This window comes from Amphiura filiformis, chromosome 12 (genome assembly GCF_039555335.1).
Source record: "Amphiura filiformis chromosome 12, Afil_fr2py, whole genome shotgun sequence".
NCBI classification, from domain to species: Eukaryota; Metazoa; Echinodermata; class Ophiuroidea; order Amphilepidida; family Amphiuridae; genus Amphiura; species Amphiura filiformis.
The window spans coordinates 2,879,932-2,894,752 of NC_092639.1; the positions used below are offsets into that span (position 1 = coordinate 2,879,932).

A 14,821-nucleotide genomic window follows, 5' to 3' on the forward strand; every position below is an offset into this window, starting at 1 on the left:
TCAAAAAATGAAAATTATTTGATATCAGAAAGACATGCTTCGTATTCAGAATGCAATTCGATAGGTTTGAGGTGCTCTCATGTCCCACAAAAAATACTGTCGAAACGCAATAAACGCTCATTTTAGATCCCTTAAGAGTAGCAGATTAATTTCAAGCATACACTGCAAAAACAGTGTTTAGCAATCGGGGACAGATTGGTGTTTAGAAAGTTACATGTTTAGCATTTAAGCATTTTAATGCTTATAGATCCTAAATACATTCCATATGATTATGTGTTTAGATATTTAGGATCGAGACTTTACGGTTTAAATGTTAAACATTCAACTTTCTAAACACCAATCTGTCCCGATTTCTAAACACTGTTTTGCAGCGTAAACATGACAATACTAAAAGACTTATCCTCCCGGAGGGTTTCTCCCTGGTTGAAGGTTATACGGGGATGTGCCACGGTTTTGGGGTAGGCCTACCTTTTCAGCGATTTTGGTATCAATGGGTGGGTTTTAAGTGGAGACCAATGCGCCCAATTGGGCGGATTTTGGTAAAAGTGCCCTTAAAAGCGTCCAAATAGGCTTTTTGTTGAAAATTGGTATATTGATGGGTAGCAAAAACAGCAAAAAGTAGGTATAGAGAAAGTCAGCATCCGAAAGTCTGCGTGGCACACCCCGTACAAAATTGTTTGAAGACCCCCCCGCTTATCCTGTCCAATTGTCGGTACTGATAAAACTGACTATAGTTAGATGAAATGATTTAAAGTCACTAAACAACATAAATATATTATTTTAATATGACAAAAATAATGAAAACAATGATTATGTTTACCATTGTAGTATTACACTAAAAACAATAATAATATTGTTGTATATTATGGACCATTCATAAACACTTGTGGGGGGGGGTGGCTGATGCAAAAATAATTCATCTCGAAAAATTTTCGGGCCCCTCTTTTCAGATCTCAAAAATTTCCCTTTTTGGCATGAACATTATGGGTCAACCCCATAGAAAAGCATAAAAACTCAATTTTCCTATGAAAATGTGTGGTCCCTTTTTCAGGCCCCCCCCCTTTAGGAGGGTCAAAACTGTTGAGGCCCCCCGTTTTGCATCAGCCCCCAACAAGTGTTTGTGAACGGTCCCTTATATATACGTATTGGCTATGATAGACAAAACACTGATGTCGATCAAAAGAGCAAGGTAGGCCTATATGAAAAACTGGCTCAGTTATTGCCAAAGATTGTAAATAGATTGATTAATCATTTCAAAGAATCATGTATATAATTCTGTTTCTTTGAAACGCATGTTGTAAAATAAATATAGACCTTTTGAACAGAAATATGCCTAATGTCTTGAAATACAAAAACAGCGGAATGTTTGTTTGTTCAATAAAACAAGACAATCAAACAAACAAACAAATAAAACCGAATAATTGGTTCATTTGGTTATAGTCCGTTATAATATGTCACAGGTTCGCTCTGTCAAAATATTTAAGTTCGTTATGTCGAATATGAAATAAGGTATGCTTAGTATGTCCTAACTCTATCCCGGGCTCTATCCCCAACCCTAGCTAACATTTTTGGCCTAATGTTTGACATTATTGCTCTATCCCTAACCCTAGCTAATATTTTTGGCCTAATTGACATAATAAACCATTATCATCATTCGACATAGCGAACCGGCCTTATTTTTGGCATAGCGCCACCTTCGACATAATTGTACACTCTCCAGCAAAAAAGGTGCAAGAGCTTTTTTTGTGGCGCCCTCTACGGAGGCGCCACAATATAGGCATGATTTTGAGAAAAGCTTCTAATTTCACTCTTGCTAGATTGACTTTGCAATTGTTTTGCTAAAATTATGCCCAGCTCAGAAATAAAACCACAATTTGCTTGGATTTTATTTTATTATTGTTTTCTGATATGCACGGGATAAAATGGTGAGCGTATATTCTTTGTTTAAAATACAAAATTAGGATTTATAAAAACACCAAATAAATCCTGACCTTTGTATGCATTCAACCAGTTTACCGTGTGCCTTAGAACCCGATAGACGGTGACATTTGACCATACACTAGGATCCACAACATGCTCATCTATCATGGGAACAGTTCTTAAACCCTAATACATTTGTACATTCATCCTTTGAAAATATGGGTACACAAACTCATACTCTGCAACTTGAGGTCAAATTTTGCACTATGATTATGTAATTGAGGTTATTGGACTATGCCATTGGGATGAGACTCTTGTGGTCCATAGTGATAAGATCAAATAAACAAGGCCTCTTAAACTGATGGCTTTTGTTTGCTAATTACTATAGAATCTATATAGCGGTTATTCATTGGATTAAGTAAATAACTAAATCCTGTTATCTACCCAGCAATGTTTGCTTATCTTAATAATTGTAACAAACTGTAGTGTACTAAATGGTACAAGACAGAAAAGGCAAACAGACAGAAATTTAGAGTTTTAAATTAGAGAGTTGACAGGAAGTTGTAAGAGTTAAATTGTTAAGGATATGATTGGTGTAAGCGCGAAAATGTTGAATGTCAGATCAAAGTCATCCGAGGTGAATTAAGTAATATCAATCACAAATTGTTACAGGTCATTTGAGGTGGACTAAGTTTATATTTGGATCATCTTCTACTCTTCCCTAGAAAAATCATTATAATACCAAATCTACACACCATGGATTTCACCATATCACGTCCAAGTTCACATTGGGCGCCACATTCCTTTTTTAAAGGAATTTTTATTGTCATACAGGGAGCACCCTCAGGAAACAACGGTGCAAGAACCCAAAAAGGTTCCTGATAAACCAAATTCTAAAGCCCTTTTGTAGAACCTTTAAGGTTTTTCTTGGAGGACAATCGAAGAACCCGTGAAGTTTTTGAACACTTTTTTCTATGACCCCTGTCGATGTTAAAGCCATAATGTACGATCTTATAATATGAAATCGGTTAATTAATTTCGAAGCATGGCTAGTGGCCAGGCTTAGCCATCAGGTTTAAATGCAATTAGTCTTACATACGGTAGTGCTTACAATTTCACATCGCACATCACCTAGAAAGATAAATCAATGAAATGGATCCACATTGGTAGGGCTAAACCGGCCGTTAGTGAACTGTTGGGTAAAACATTTTACTCAACATGGAGTATATTCACTCAGTAATTTGCCCAACTTTTACCCAACCTGGGGGGGGGGGGTCGTGTGGCACTTGTACCCAACTTAAGTTCATTTGTTGGGTACCGCATGAACAACCTTTATGGGTTGGATAAGGTTTTTTACTCAACTTAGTTCAATTTAGCCAACATTGGGTAAATTACTAAAAATAAAGGTGAATCTTACCCATTAATGTTTTGTAGTCATTGTTCTAACAGTGTAATCGATAACCCCGGCCCATTTCCCCTCCCATATGACGTGCCAATATTCCCATGGTAGGCCTATCATGACTCAAAAACACGGCAAAAATGGGGTAGATAACCAAGTCCCCCAATTGCCTATGTTGACCCCTCCCCGTGTGAAATCAGCCTACATAGTATACTAATAGTAGGCCTAATGCTGTTTATAACGCTAAATATGTCTGCTAACTTCAATTCATTCATGTTTATTTTCGGACCCCATTTTGAAATTTTATACCCGATGACCCTTTTTTGAAATTTTATACCCATGCAAGTTTTTCTAAATATTATGCACAAGGACCCCTCAGTTTCATTTTGTTTATCCAATGACCTCCTTTCTTTAAAATAATGTTTTGTACTGATAGGTCCCTACTTCATGCATGGCACTTCGAAAGTTGAGTCCCCCCCCCCCCCCCATTCTTAAATTGAATGTCCCCCCTAAAAGACCCCAAATTGTTAGTGCCTCTTATTTCTGAGTTTGTTTTTTTATTTCAGGCGATTTTCAACCTGAAAGCCAAGAAAACCTTTGCTTTTGAAAATTCACAGCTCCGAAAAACCTCCTTTAGGCCTATACCGATTTCGCCGTCAGCTCCGATTCCGAAAGACACACCGTTTCCAGATCCGCATTTTGCGATGTGCGGCCCCCTTGTAATTCTCCTTTCACATCAAAACTTCCCCATTGGGTCAGTGTTTCTTATAAGAAACTCTTCTACTTTAGAAAAAATTCCAACCGACAACTTTGCGGCGTAAAAGTTGGCAACCAGCTTATGCTGAGCTCGAATCTGTTGTCTGGCATCAAGCAGTATTTTGAGACCATGACCCTCGAAAAGACCCAAAAATGACCCATATGGATATGGTCGTATAGGGGGCAACATACATTTTTATTCCTATAACACTTCTATAAATGGCTTCATATAACAAAAGAGATCTCCTTTGGAATGTTGAAAGATTCTATACACACCCAGTGGCGTAACTAGGGTTGGTAGCGCCCGGGGCAAGAAACAAAATTGGCGCCCCTACCCACCCCACCCAAGAATATCTTATAAGCGGGCAGTGGCGTAGCTAGTGGTTGTGGCGCCCAGGGCCAAGGATACGTAACCCCCCCCCCCCAATTCTTGAAACAATTGTGCGCGGAGCGCGCGAAATTGTGGACAAATTAGGCCTATCACTAATTAATTGTGGTTATACTAGAAGTTGAATATCGGTCTTAAAATGTTCTTTCAATTGATTTTGTGTTGAAATGCGCGAGAAGCGCGCGATAATTTTGACTTTCATCGCTTGGAGGGGCGCAGAATCGATGCTGAATTGGTCAATTTGGCGCCCCCCTAAAGGTATCGCCCGGGGCACGTTTCCCCCCTCTGCCCCTCTAGTTACGCCACTGTACACACCCCAATTTTACTTGCTTTTACTCACTAAAAATGGGTGGCGGGGATGTGCGGCCACATTGACCCCACTTTTCAACTCCCTCTCACCCATGACCCCTTTTTTTGGTTTACTGAAATATCTCACCCATGACCCCTTAAAGTTTTTTGCTGTCACCAAAATACCTGATTTTTTAAAGATTTGACAAATTTCTGATAATCTCTCACCGAATGACCCCATTTTTTCTCAAAATTGTTTTGATGATTTTTTACTAATTTTTGTGAGATAAATGTCAACTTTTATAACTTTTCCCGGTCTCACGGAAAGATCCGGTCTCTTTTCCCCAGTCTCACGGAAACCTTATGGTCTTAGCGGAAATTCAAACTTACCCCCTTTTCTGGACCTACTCACTGAACCGTTTGGTGTCCGAGAGACCACTAGTTTTGAACTGGTGTTCGCACATCCCTGTCACTTCCAAAGTCGAGTCAAAGCTAAGTAGAGAAGGGGGGAAGTAAGTAAGCAATCACTTTACCCTTAAGGGGGAATAATACCCTGATTTTTCATCAGTACCCCTCTTCTTTTTTTTCTTGCAAATTTATAAAGTACATATATATGTTCATCACCTCATGTCATGAACTTATAAAATATATCTAGGCCTACATACAAAGTGTTTTTAAACCATTTTAGTAAGTCATTTTACCCCTATATATTTTTTGTTTGCTGTATCCTAGTGACTGAGATGTGTGTTTCATAACAAACCATAATTTATTCTATTGAACATGTCCAAGTAGAATACATGAATAGAATACATTAAATCCTTTGTTATACTATCTATAATATAGAAATGTACTCGCTGATTATAACACTGAATAAATTAAATACGCCTAATCTCTTCCACATAGACAATTTAATACTACTCATGTATGTATCTTCTATAATGTGTTGTTAGGAAAAGAGATTAAAAAGGCTATAAGGTCATCAAAGGTCAGGTTATAGGTCAATTGGTTCAGGTCAAATTCAGGCATCAATTTTGAATACATGTGATAGTCTGGCAGTGTCATAATGAGGCATCAATTTTGATATTTTGTCTGTTACTGGATATATAATGGAAATGTGTGAGGTGGATATACTAAAATACCTTGGGATGTAAATGATGAGTACAATTTATTGCCTAGTTGAGTTGGATTGGGCAAATAAATATAAAATAGTTACCAAAATCACAAAAATGAAGCTTACGGAAAACTACCTAATATGGTGGTATAGGTGACAAAAAATACAATCTTTTTCAACATTGCTGTAGTGTGGTTGTGGTAACCTGTTACCTATGGCTTAATTAAGTTTCAGTGAAATAGTGTCGCAAGTTCAAAATACAAAATATAGCTCAACATTGAAAATAGAAGCATTTTAACCGGTTCGTTTTTTGATAGTTGTGGAGCACCAAGTTCATGAAGTCATAAAAGAAATCAGGGACCACTTATTCCCATTTTACATATCAACATTATTTCCCTAATGTGTTAGCAACACATATCCAAAATTTTAACGAAATCCGTTGATAGTAAGCTTTCCAAAATGAAGTGAATTTAAAACATCAGTGATGTACCACGTTTTGGCTTATACCATTAGAAGTATGTACGCGTCATTGATACTGATGCCACCAATTGAACGAGAAGATTTGCCCCTTCATTTTGCATACCACTTTGTCCAATTTCTTTTTCTCATTTCTTCACAAAATGCAAAAAAATGCAAAAAAAAAATGCAATGGGTGTAGTACCCCCTTAAGACCTAAAAAATATACACCTATACCAAAGAATCCCTATACAATAGGAATTTGTGGTGGGAAAAAAAATAAGGGCCCATTCACAAACACTTGTAAAAGGGGGGCCTGATGCAAAAAGAATTATTCACATATTTTTGGCAGGGCCCCCTTTCGGACCTAAAATTAGTCCCCCCTCTTTGGACATTAAATGAACGTCAACCCCATAGAAAATAGTGTAAACTCGTGTTCTACGAGAAAAATTAATGAGATATTTTTTTTTTTTTTTTCAGAGAGATAAAAAAAAAATTAATTCAGCCCCGCCCTTTTGGATCAGGCCCCTCCGTTACAAGTGTTTGTGAACGGTAAACCGACCTATCCTGACTTTAGAGCTCGAATGGATATTTTTAGGCCTAATCGTATTTTCGCTTTTCAAAAATTAAATTGTAGGCCTAACAAATATACATACATACATACAAAAGTTTCTTAGGACGCAATTCGCCAAAGCAACATTGCGTTTACAAAAAAATATTTACAAATATTTAGACTTATATTTAAAAAAAAATCCAAAATCCAAAGTTAACCAAAATAATAAGTGCCATTTCAATCCTGGCTACATTTACACGAAACTTAGTTAGAGCGTGATGGCGCAGTTACGCATTTCTGATAAAGGGAAAAGGGAAAGTGAAGTTCTTTGACCCGAAGTTTTGACAGACAGAGAAAAACTAGAAACACTGTACACATTAAAATTCGATTTTCGATCGATATCGATGAAATTGGCAGAGAGAGAGTCGGGTATCTATGGCCGCGGAGGATGCAATGAGTTGATGATATCGAATAACCAGCGCGAAATATAAGTTTGTACTTTTGGCGAGAGTTGAGGGAAATAAACATTAAAGAGCAGGATATAATCGTGTAGTTTCTTTGGAGTTTGTAAAGGTGAGTTCAATGAGGTCTCTGAGTACCAGTGCACGGATGGTGGGGCCACACTAAATAACGCTGTTTACCAAAAATCGCCCATTCAAGCAACCTGTGCACATTGGTATGTACAGACATATATTTAGAGAAAGTACTGGGCACTGTACATGTAGGGTCGTTGTATGAATAGCTATTCAACCTGTTGACTAAGTGTAGATTGGAATAATACGGTTGACATGGTTGATGTATTTTTGTTGTCTTGCATCACAAAATGATTATAGGCCTAAATTAAAATGACCTTCAGGAATTGATGGAAGAGATTTGATGACAAATTTCTTAATCTTACTCCCACCCAGTCCCATGACATACTGACACATGCCCAGGGGACACATGTCGGAAAGAAAATGTGGAAACCACAATTCTGGGGGATGCAGCACGTAGCAAGAGCGTCGGGGAGGCATGGACAAGGAGTAGTGCACTGCAGGGCCCTTTTAATTTAACATCTTTATCAGCCCTATCCCTTTTTAGCAATATAGTACTGGGGCCCATGATGAAGCATCGGGCCCCTGGACTTCGTTCACCCTGTCCACCTGTTTGCTATGCCCCTGAGGGAATGGGGGAAAATTGTTTATGTTATATATTCTGCGGTTTAAAACAATAGTTGAAAGCAGTTGAATTACCAGTATTTCAACTAGTATTTTACTGCTATTTACTAGTTCACTAGTTTTAACAGGTTTTTTTTTGGGTTGATAAGGGGGATGGTCCATACAACCACCCCCCATGTTGCTTGATATCTGTACATTATGTATGTGGGTTTCTGACCAAATTAACCTCATACTTGTAGGCTAATATAATAGTCATATGTACAGCAATTTTAGCCTAGAAAGTGCCAATGCATGTTTGCGCTCTTCGCATGAATTTGTTCCACATTTGCACCATATTTCGCCAGTTTAGCCCTGTCGCCAAAAGGTGCTGGATTTCACTATACGTCAAGAAATGTTTCCAACCCCATCCCCCTATGTCAAAAAGAAATCTATAGCACTTGAAGTTGAACTGCATAGTTCAGGCCCATCAGTGATTAGCTATAGATTTTATGAATTAGCTAACACCCTAAATTCCATCATAGATTTTAAATACCTATTCAGATTTTCCATAGATGCGTATGCTAAGTCTACCAGTAACAAACTGTTAAAATGGGTGGGGGGTTGGCAAGTCAAAAGAGGGTGGGCAAGCAATTTTTGTCAGGCAAGGGAAGGCAAGTTTTGGCAGTTGGAAAGGAGGTGGGGGCAAGCGATTTTGGCACACATTTGTGTGGGCACCTTTTAAATGAAACGCTCTAAAAGAGGATTTGGAAAAGAATAACATTCAAATATGAAAAATTTGCTGCTCGCTATGCTCACATTATACATTCTATGATGGAATATTTGGACAACAAGATCTTGATGTGAATTGTGTAAAAAATAATTTGAATTTGACAATTCACTTTACATGTACAATGAACTATAAATAGCTAGGGCTTGGCCTTTGCAAATTCCTGATTTGTTGTTTAAAAAAGAAAATATTTCAAATTGTATCTTTTATCTTTGGAACTCTGTAATCACTGACATTTCAACTCCTTCAATTTATCATCAAACTAATCTCAAAGACAGGATAGAACATGAACTTAAATTCATGGTTTTAAGGTTTTAAAAAACCTTAGTTAGCAATTGTTTTGGGAAAACATGTATACCTCAAAATATGCATTGTACATTGTACAATGTACAATCCAAGTAGGAACCATTGTGTATGCCGTGCAAATGGATTGATAAAATGCAATATACTTCAAAGGAAGAAAGACGAAAAAATTAAAAGATCAATGCAATAGCAATGAATTTTATACTGAACTGTCAAACATCAAATATTGTTCATACAGGCTGACAATTTCGCATGATTAAGGTGGTACTACACCCCTGATAAATTTTTTGACTAATTTTGCATTTTTCTCCAAAAATAACTACACACTGGTAACAAAAGTTATGTATATAGGGGTAAGGAATCCAATTACTTCACTGAAATTTCAGTGATTCAAGACAAGTGGTTCATTTTATATTATGTATATTAAGAAATGAGGTACATTCTAGCAGTACCTCTTTTCTTGTCATAAAGCGTACCGCTTGTCTTGAGTCACTGAAATTCCAGTGTAATAACTGGATTCCTTGCCCCTATAATATACATAACTTTTGTTACCAGTGTGTTATTATTTTTGAGAAAAATGTCAAAATAGTCACAAATTTATCAAGGGGTGTAGTACCACTTTAAATAAAGGAAAGTTATCATGTACGTGCAGAGTCTTGGATAGTTTTACTCTTGAATCGTGGCAGTCATGAGTGTGTTTACATGTGGCATGCCTGTGGCATATCCTTTACCTGCATACAACAATACACATAAACCAATGGTGACAAATTTTCTATTCTGATGTGTTTTTAGATAGAGTTTTAAACCATAGAAATATCTGGCTCAAAATAGTTGACCTCAGGATACAGAGGTGAATTTCAATGCCTTTTCTTTTGTCAGCTTTGTGCGTATAACAATAGGCAAGGTTAAGCAAGAATAGGGACGGGTAAAACCATGTACAGACAGCCCTGCAGGTTAATGGATCCATGATTACTGGAACGAGACCAGTTCAAAGTTTTTCTCCAAAATTTCAATTTCAAGTGAACTACATTTTAAAAATCTATCTACAAAAAAAAAAACCAAAAAAAAAAAAAAGCAACTTATTAATCAAACTTAGTATTATTTATTCAAGTGGTCAATATTTTGCACCCATAGCAGTAGCACCCACTGCCTGTGACTGTGAAAAGGTTTCCATCTTGTAACTGACATCAATGGCATCACCAGAGGGAAGTGGACAGGGGGAAGACTGCATGCCCCCTGGTGCATGCCCCACCACAAAAATATTTTCAGCTGAAATTGGGATGGAAAAATGAAAATTGTCTGTTCAATCAGCCCTTTAGGATGTACTGTCCCCTCTAACTGGCACAAAATTCTCCCTGAAGTGATGAAAAACCCCTGTTCTATATGGACCTGACCGACCTAGATTTTCCATTTTTGAGATTTTTTTGCATGTAAAATCAGCAATATTTCGCCAAGCGTGGATTGAGTGTGACAAAATGGCTGTGCATAAAATAAAATAAGGTATTTGGGGCGAAAAAATTTATTTTAAATGAAAAAAATGTATGTGAAGCGATGGAAAAATAATAAGAAAAAGCAATTATACAGATTTTGGTGATTTTTCAAGTCATTTACACACACACACAAATTGCCTGACTGATGGACCCTACACACTAAAAACTACGGGGTTATATTTTCCGTGGTCATTTTGAATTGACCACGTTTGGGTTTGTTTTGACCCTTCAAGGGGGTTGTACTGTTTTAATTTGACCACATTCACGAGGTCATTTTAGCCACGATTTAACGTGGTCAAAAACTTAGTGGTCATTTTGCCGATACCGTCGGCGCATTGATATCAGTTTCAATCTTCCGCTTTGAAAATCTCAATTCATAAATGAGTTTAAACATGAGCTGCAATTAATGTTTGTTGATTAATAAATAAAACTAATTTTTTGACCGAAGTTACCCAATTTGTCAACTTTATAATGACTTGCATTTGAACTATTTGCACACACGGTGTGATCGGCTTCCCATGTGGTCACATCAGCGCCATATTTGTTCTGATTGTGCAGCTCAGCGGATTGTTGTGTGTGCTTGTCTGCATGATGGATTATGAAAAGTTAGTTGAAAAGTGAGACTGCAAGGATGCATAGACCCTTGTCTATGCACGCAGATTCATTCAATTTCATGCTGTCGTGGCTGGTGTCTTGGCTGCAGTTGTTATAAGCTTATATCATGTAAGCTTATAATACGTGAACTGTCATAGGCGATGACTGACTGTGTGTGAGTGTGATACACAGATGCATTTTGCAGTTTGCTGTTTATGTAATGCTTTCTCTGTGCAGAAACACACTTATGTCCTGGTGGGACCAGCATGACCATAGGCCTACTAAAAAATCCAAACAACCCCTAAATGTGGTTATTGAGTAACCCTATAAAACAACCCTTTCAAATGGGTCATTTCATTTGACCCCGAAATGAGGTCATTAAGTAACCCAATAAGGCAACCCTTTTGAAGGGGTCATTTCATTTGACCCCGAAATGTGGTAATATTTTGACCCCAATGGGGTTACTATTTGACCCAAATACGTAGTCATTGCAATGACCCCGACCAATGGGGTCAAAATGACCCCGTTAGTGGTATGGTGTTTAGTTGATAACTATGCTGGGGTCAAAAATGACCCCGTTTGGGTCATTTTTTGACCCCGTAGTTTTAAGTGTGTACTTGAAAGTCTGTTTGATGCCCTAAGCTCAGGTTATTTGGCTGCCTGATATTAGCTACATGTTTTTCATGCTTTCAATAATGGATATAAAAATTCTACATTAACATAATTTTCAAACCTATTTGCAGGAAATGGAATGTGTGACTGAAAGTGAATAAGGCCAAAAAAAAATTGCTGTGTTGCCCTCAACCGCCCGACCCTAAATCCTGAAAAATCAGGGTTAGCATTTTTTTTTTTGAATGATGATTTTTATAGATTTGTTCAAAAAATCGATGTTTTTCACTTAAAATTAATATTTATTGAAAGACTAGTCTTTAATTGATGTCAAACAGGTATCCAGAAGTCAAAATTGACAAATGTTTCCTAATTGAAGAAGCATTATTAAATATTTAAGGGGATTTTTTTAAAAAAAAAAAAAAAAAAAAAAAAAAAATCCGACCGTCCGACCCAAATTTCCCATTTTCCCACTTGAGGGCAACACAACAATATTTTTTTTTTTTGCCTAATCAATCACAGGCCTATAGACGTTTTTTATGCCATGGAATAATAAAGGTGACATGCTGATGATTACACACAGCTCACTCAAGATGGATTGGCAGCCTTTTATTGCTGCATATTGGCAATTAAATAGGCTTGGATAATGAAATATTCATGCATTCCTTTACACGCATTGTAATTTGACCTGCAGTAGATGCATCCCTATTGTAATCTGTATAATGTATGCAATATCATGCATATTTTTATCAGTGAAAACAAAACAATCAAAACCTGGCCCCTGGTTATTAATAAAATATAAAATCAACTTGTTCAAAGAAAGAATATATTACCGCTAATTATTCTTCACTTTGTTAACTTAAAATACAGGTTAAAAATAAAATGTACAATGATGTCCCTTTAAAATGAAGAGGTTGGTAGTCTTTATGTTGATGCAATTTTTCACTTAAATTGAGCAAAAAAGGCACTCCTAACAACAAATGAAATGAACAATTTTGCTCTGCATGGTCTTCTTGATTGGAAATTCATATTCCATGCCGGATACCAAGGCTTGCATACTTTTGCATTATTTGCATTATGTGTAAAAAATGAATATCATTTCATGATTGATCAAGGATAGAAAAGACTCTCGTATATCCCTGGATTTGTTAACAATCATTATATGAAAGATAAATTGGAAAAGCCAGGGAATTCCCCTTTTTACAAACAGGTAGGCCTATAGCTGGATATATTTAATTCCAACATTGAAGTTACTGACATTTAATAGAAAGGGTTGCTTTCTTACATATTGTTTTTTTTATATTTTAATCAAAACCCAGTAACCATGGTAAAGTCCCTTTTGTGATTTCAACATTGTATTGAGTTTTATGCCTCCACTGCGAGGCATACAGTTTTTGCACTGTCCGTCCTTCCGTCCATCCGGATGCTGTATCTTGTGAATGGATAGGCGGATGACTTCAGATTTCAGGATAGGTGGTTAAAATATAGTCTCATAAACAGTTAAAATCCTAATGCAACCAAACTTAGGTTGTAGCTGCATTATGGATACCGTATACCATCATGTATTGATGGTATCTAAGATCACATACCAATCACTTTAAACATGTGTGGTGTTTAGCTGTTATAATATCGTTCCTAATTTTAATCTCCCCATGATGGAGGCATCCCAATCGATGCCTTGCATTGAAAATGCGACATTTCTAGTTATAATGCAGACAATTCTACTTATCCTTTGCACATTTCTGATCAATTGTGTACAAAATTTTTGACCCATTATTCATAATAAGTTCCAAACATTCTATAAATGATTTATCTATATTTTGATCAAAATAATATGCATATGAAAATATGTATACAATTTCAGTTTTGAATATGTCCAGGACATGGCATGTAATTAAGTTTAGTTGGATAGTTTAAAGCAGTTAACAGAATTTGGTACAGATTTTATTACTAATTATCATTATTTTGAAAATTTACACAATATCATTAATGCCTTGATTCTAAAATAATATTTGTTTTTACCTGTTAAAACATGGTGAATATATCAAATGTTGAGATAAATTGAATTACATTATGCTCTGATTAAGGGCTGGGGTATGAACGTTTGGACAGTATTTATTTTGGGACATTAAAGCACATTTGATTTTTTGGAATTCGCAATTTAATACACATTTTATGGCAAATCATTAAAAATTGATATTTTTGATATTTAACAGTACTCGAAGTAAACTTTATAAATCTGATGATTTATACTTAAAGTGTATGTATGTGGGATGAAAAGCCGACGATCAATTGAAAATTTTGACCTTTCGTATTGAAGATATGGATTTTTTTCCCAAAACACAAAAAAAAAAAATTAGGTCTTTTTGGGAAAAATCCATATCTTCAATATAAAAGGTCAACATTTTCAATTGACCGTCGGCTTTTCCTCCCAGCTACATACACTTTAAGAATATATCATTAGATTTATATAATTTACCGAGGACTGTTATATATCAAAATTTGAAAAATATCAAATTTTTATAATTTGTCATAAAATTTGTATTATATTGTGATTTTCAAAAATGAAAATTATTTGATATCAGAAAGACATGCTTCATTATTCAGAATGCAATTCGATAGGTCTGAGGTGCTCTCATGTCCCAAAGTAAATACTGTCGAAACGCAATAAACGCTTATTCGAGATCCCTTAATATGATCACTGATCACTTTAACCATCTGTGGTGTTTAATGAGTCATAATTAATTTCATCTATATTGGAGCACAATTAATTAATAAATTGCAACAAGTTGATGCTATTTCAAATATGTGTTTGTGAATTAGAAGTCATAATTTCTTTGCCATATGTGTTATTATCTGATCATAATAGTCCTCTGCATTTCTTGATCAATTCAAGGTTAGATGAAGGAGGGACAAACTTAGGGGCGCACCATTAGATTTCCAGGGGGGCATGGGAGTTTTTTGAAGAAAAAAAACTTCGCCCACTAGTGAGGCGAAAAAAAAAAAATTTTGCCCACTAGTGAGACGAAAT

At 36.2% G+C, this 14,821-nt stretch overlaps 1 protein-coding gene across 1 annotated transcript in view; it reads left to right on the forward strand.

Moving 5' to 3' along the window:
* The window catches only part of LOC140165660 (UDP-glucuronosyltransferase 2A1-like), a 455,852-nt gene that overhangs the window by 57,791 nt on the left and 383,240 nt on the right, over positions 1 to 14,821 (forward strand). The gene's annotated exons all lie outside the window — the stretch shown is intronic.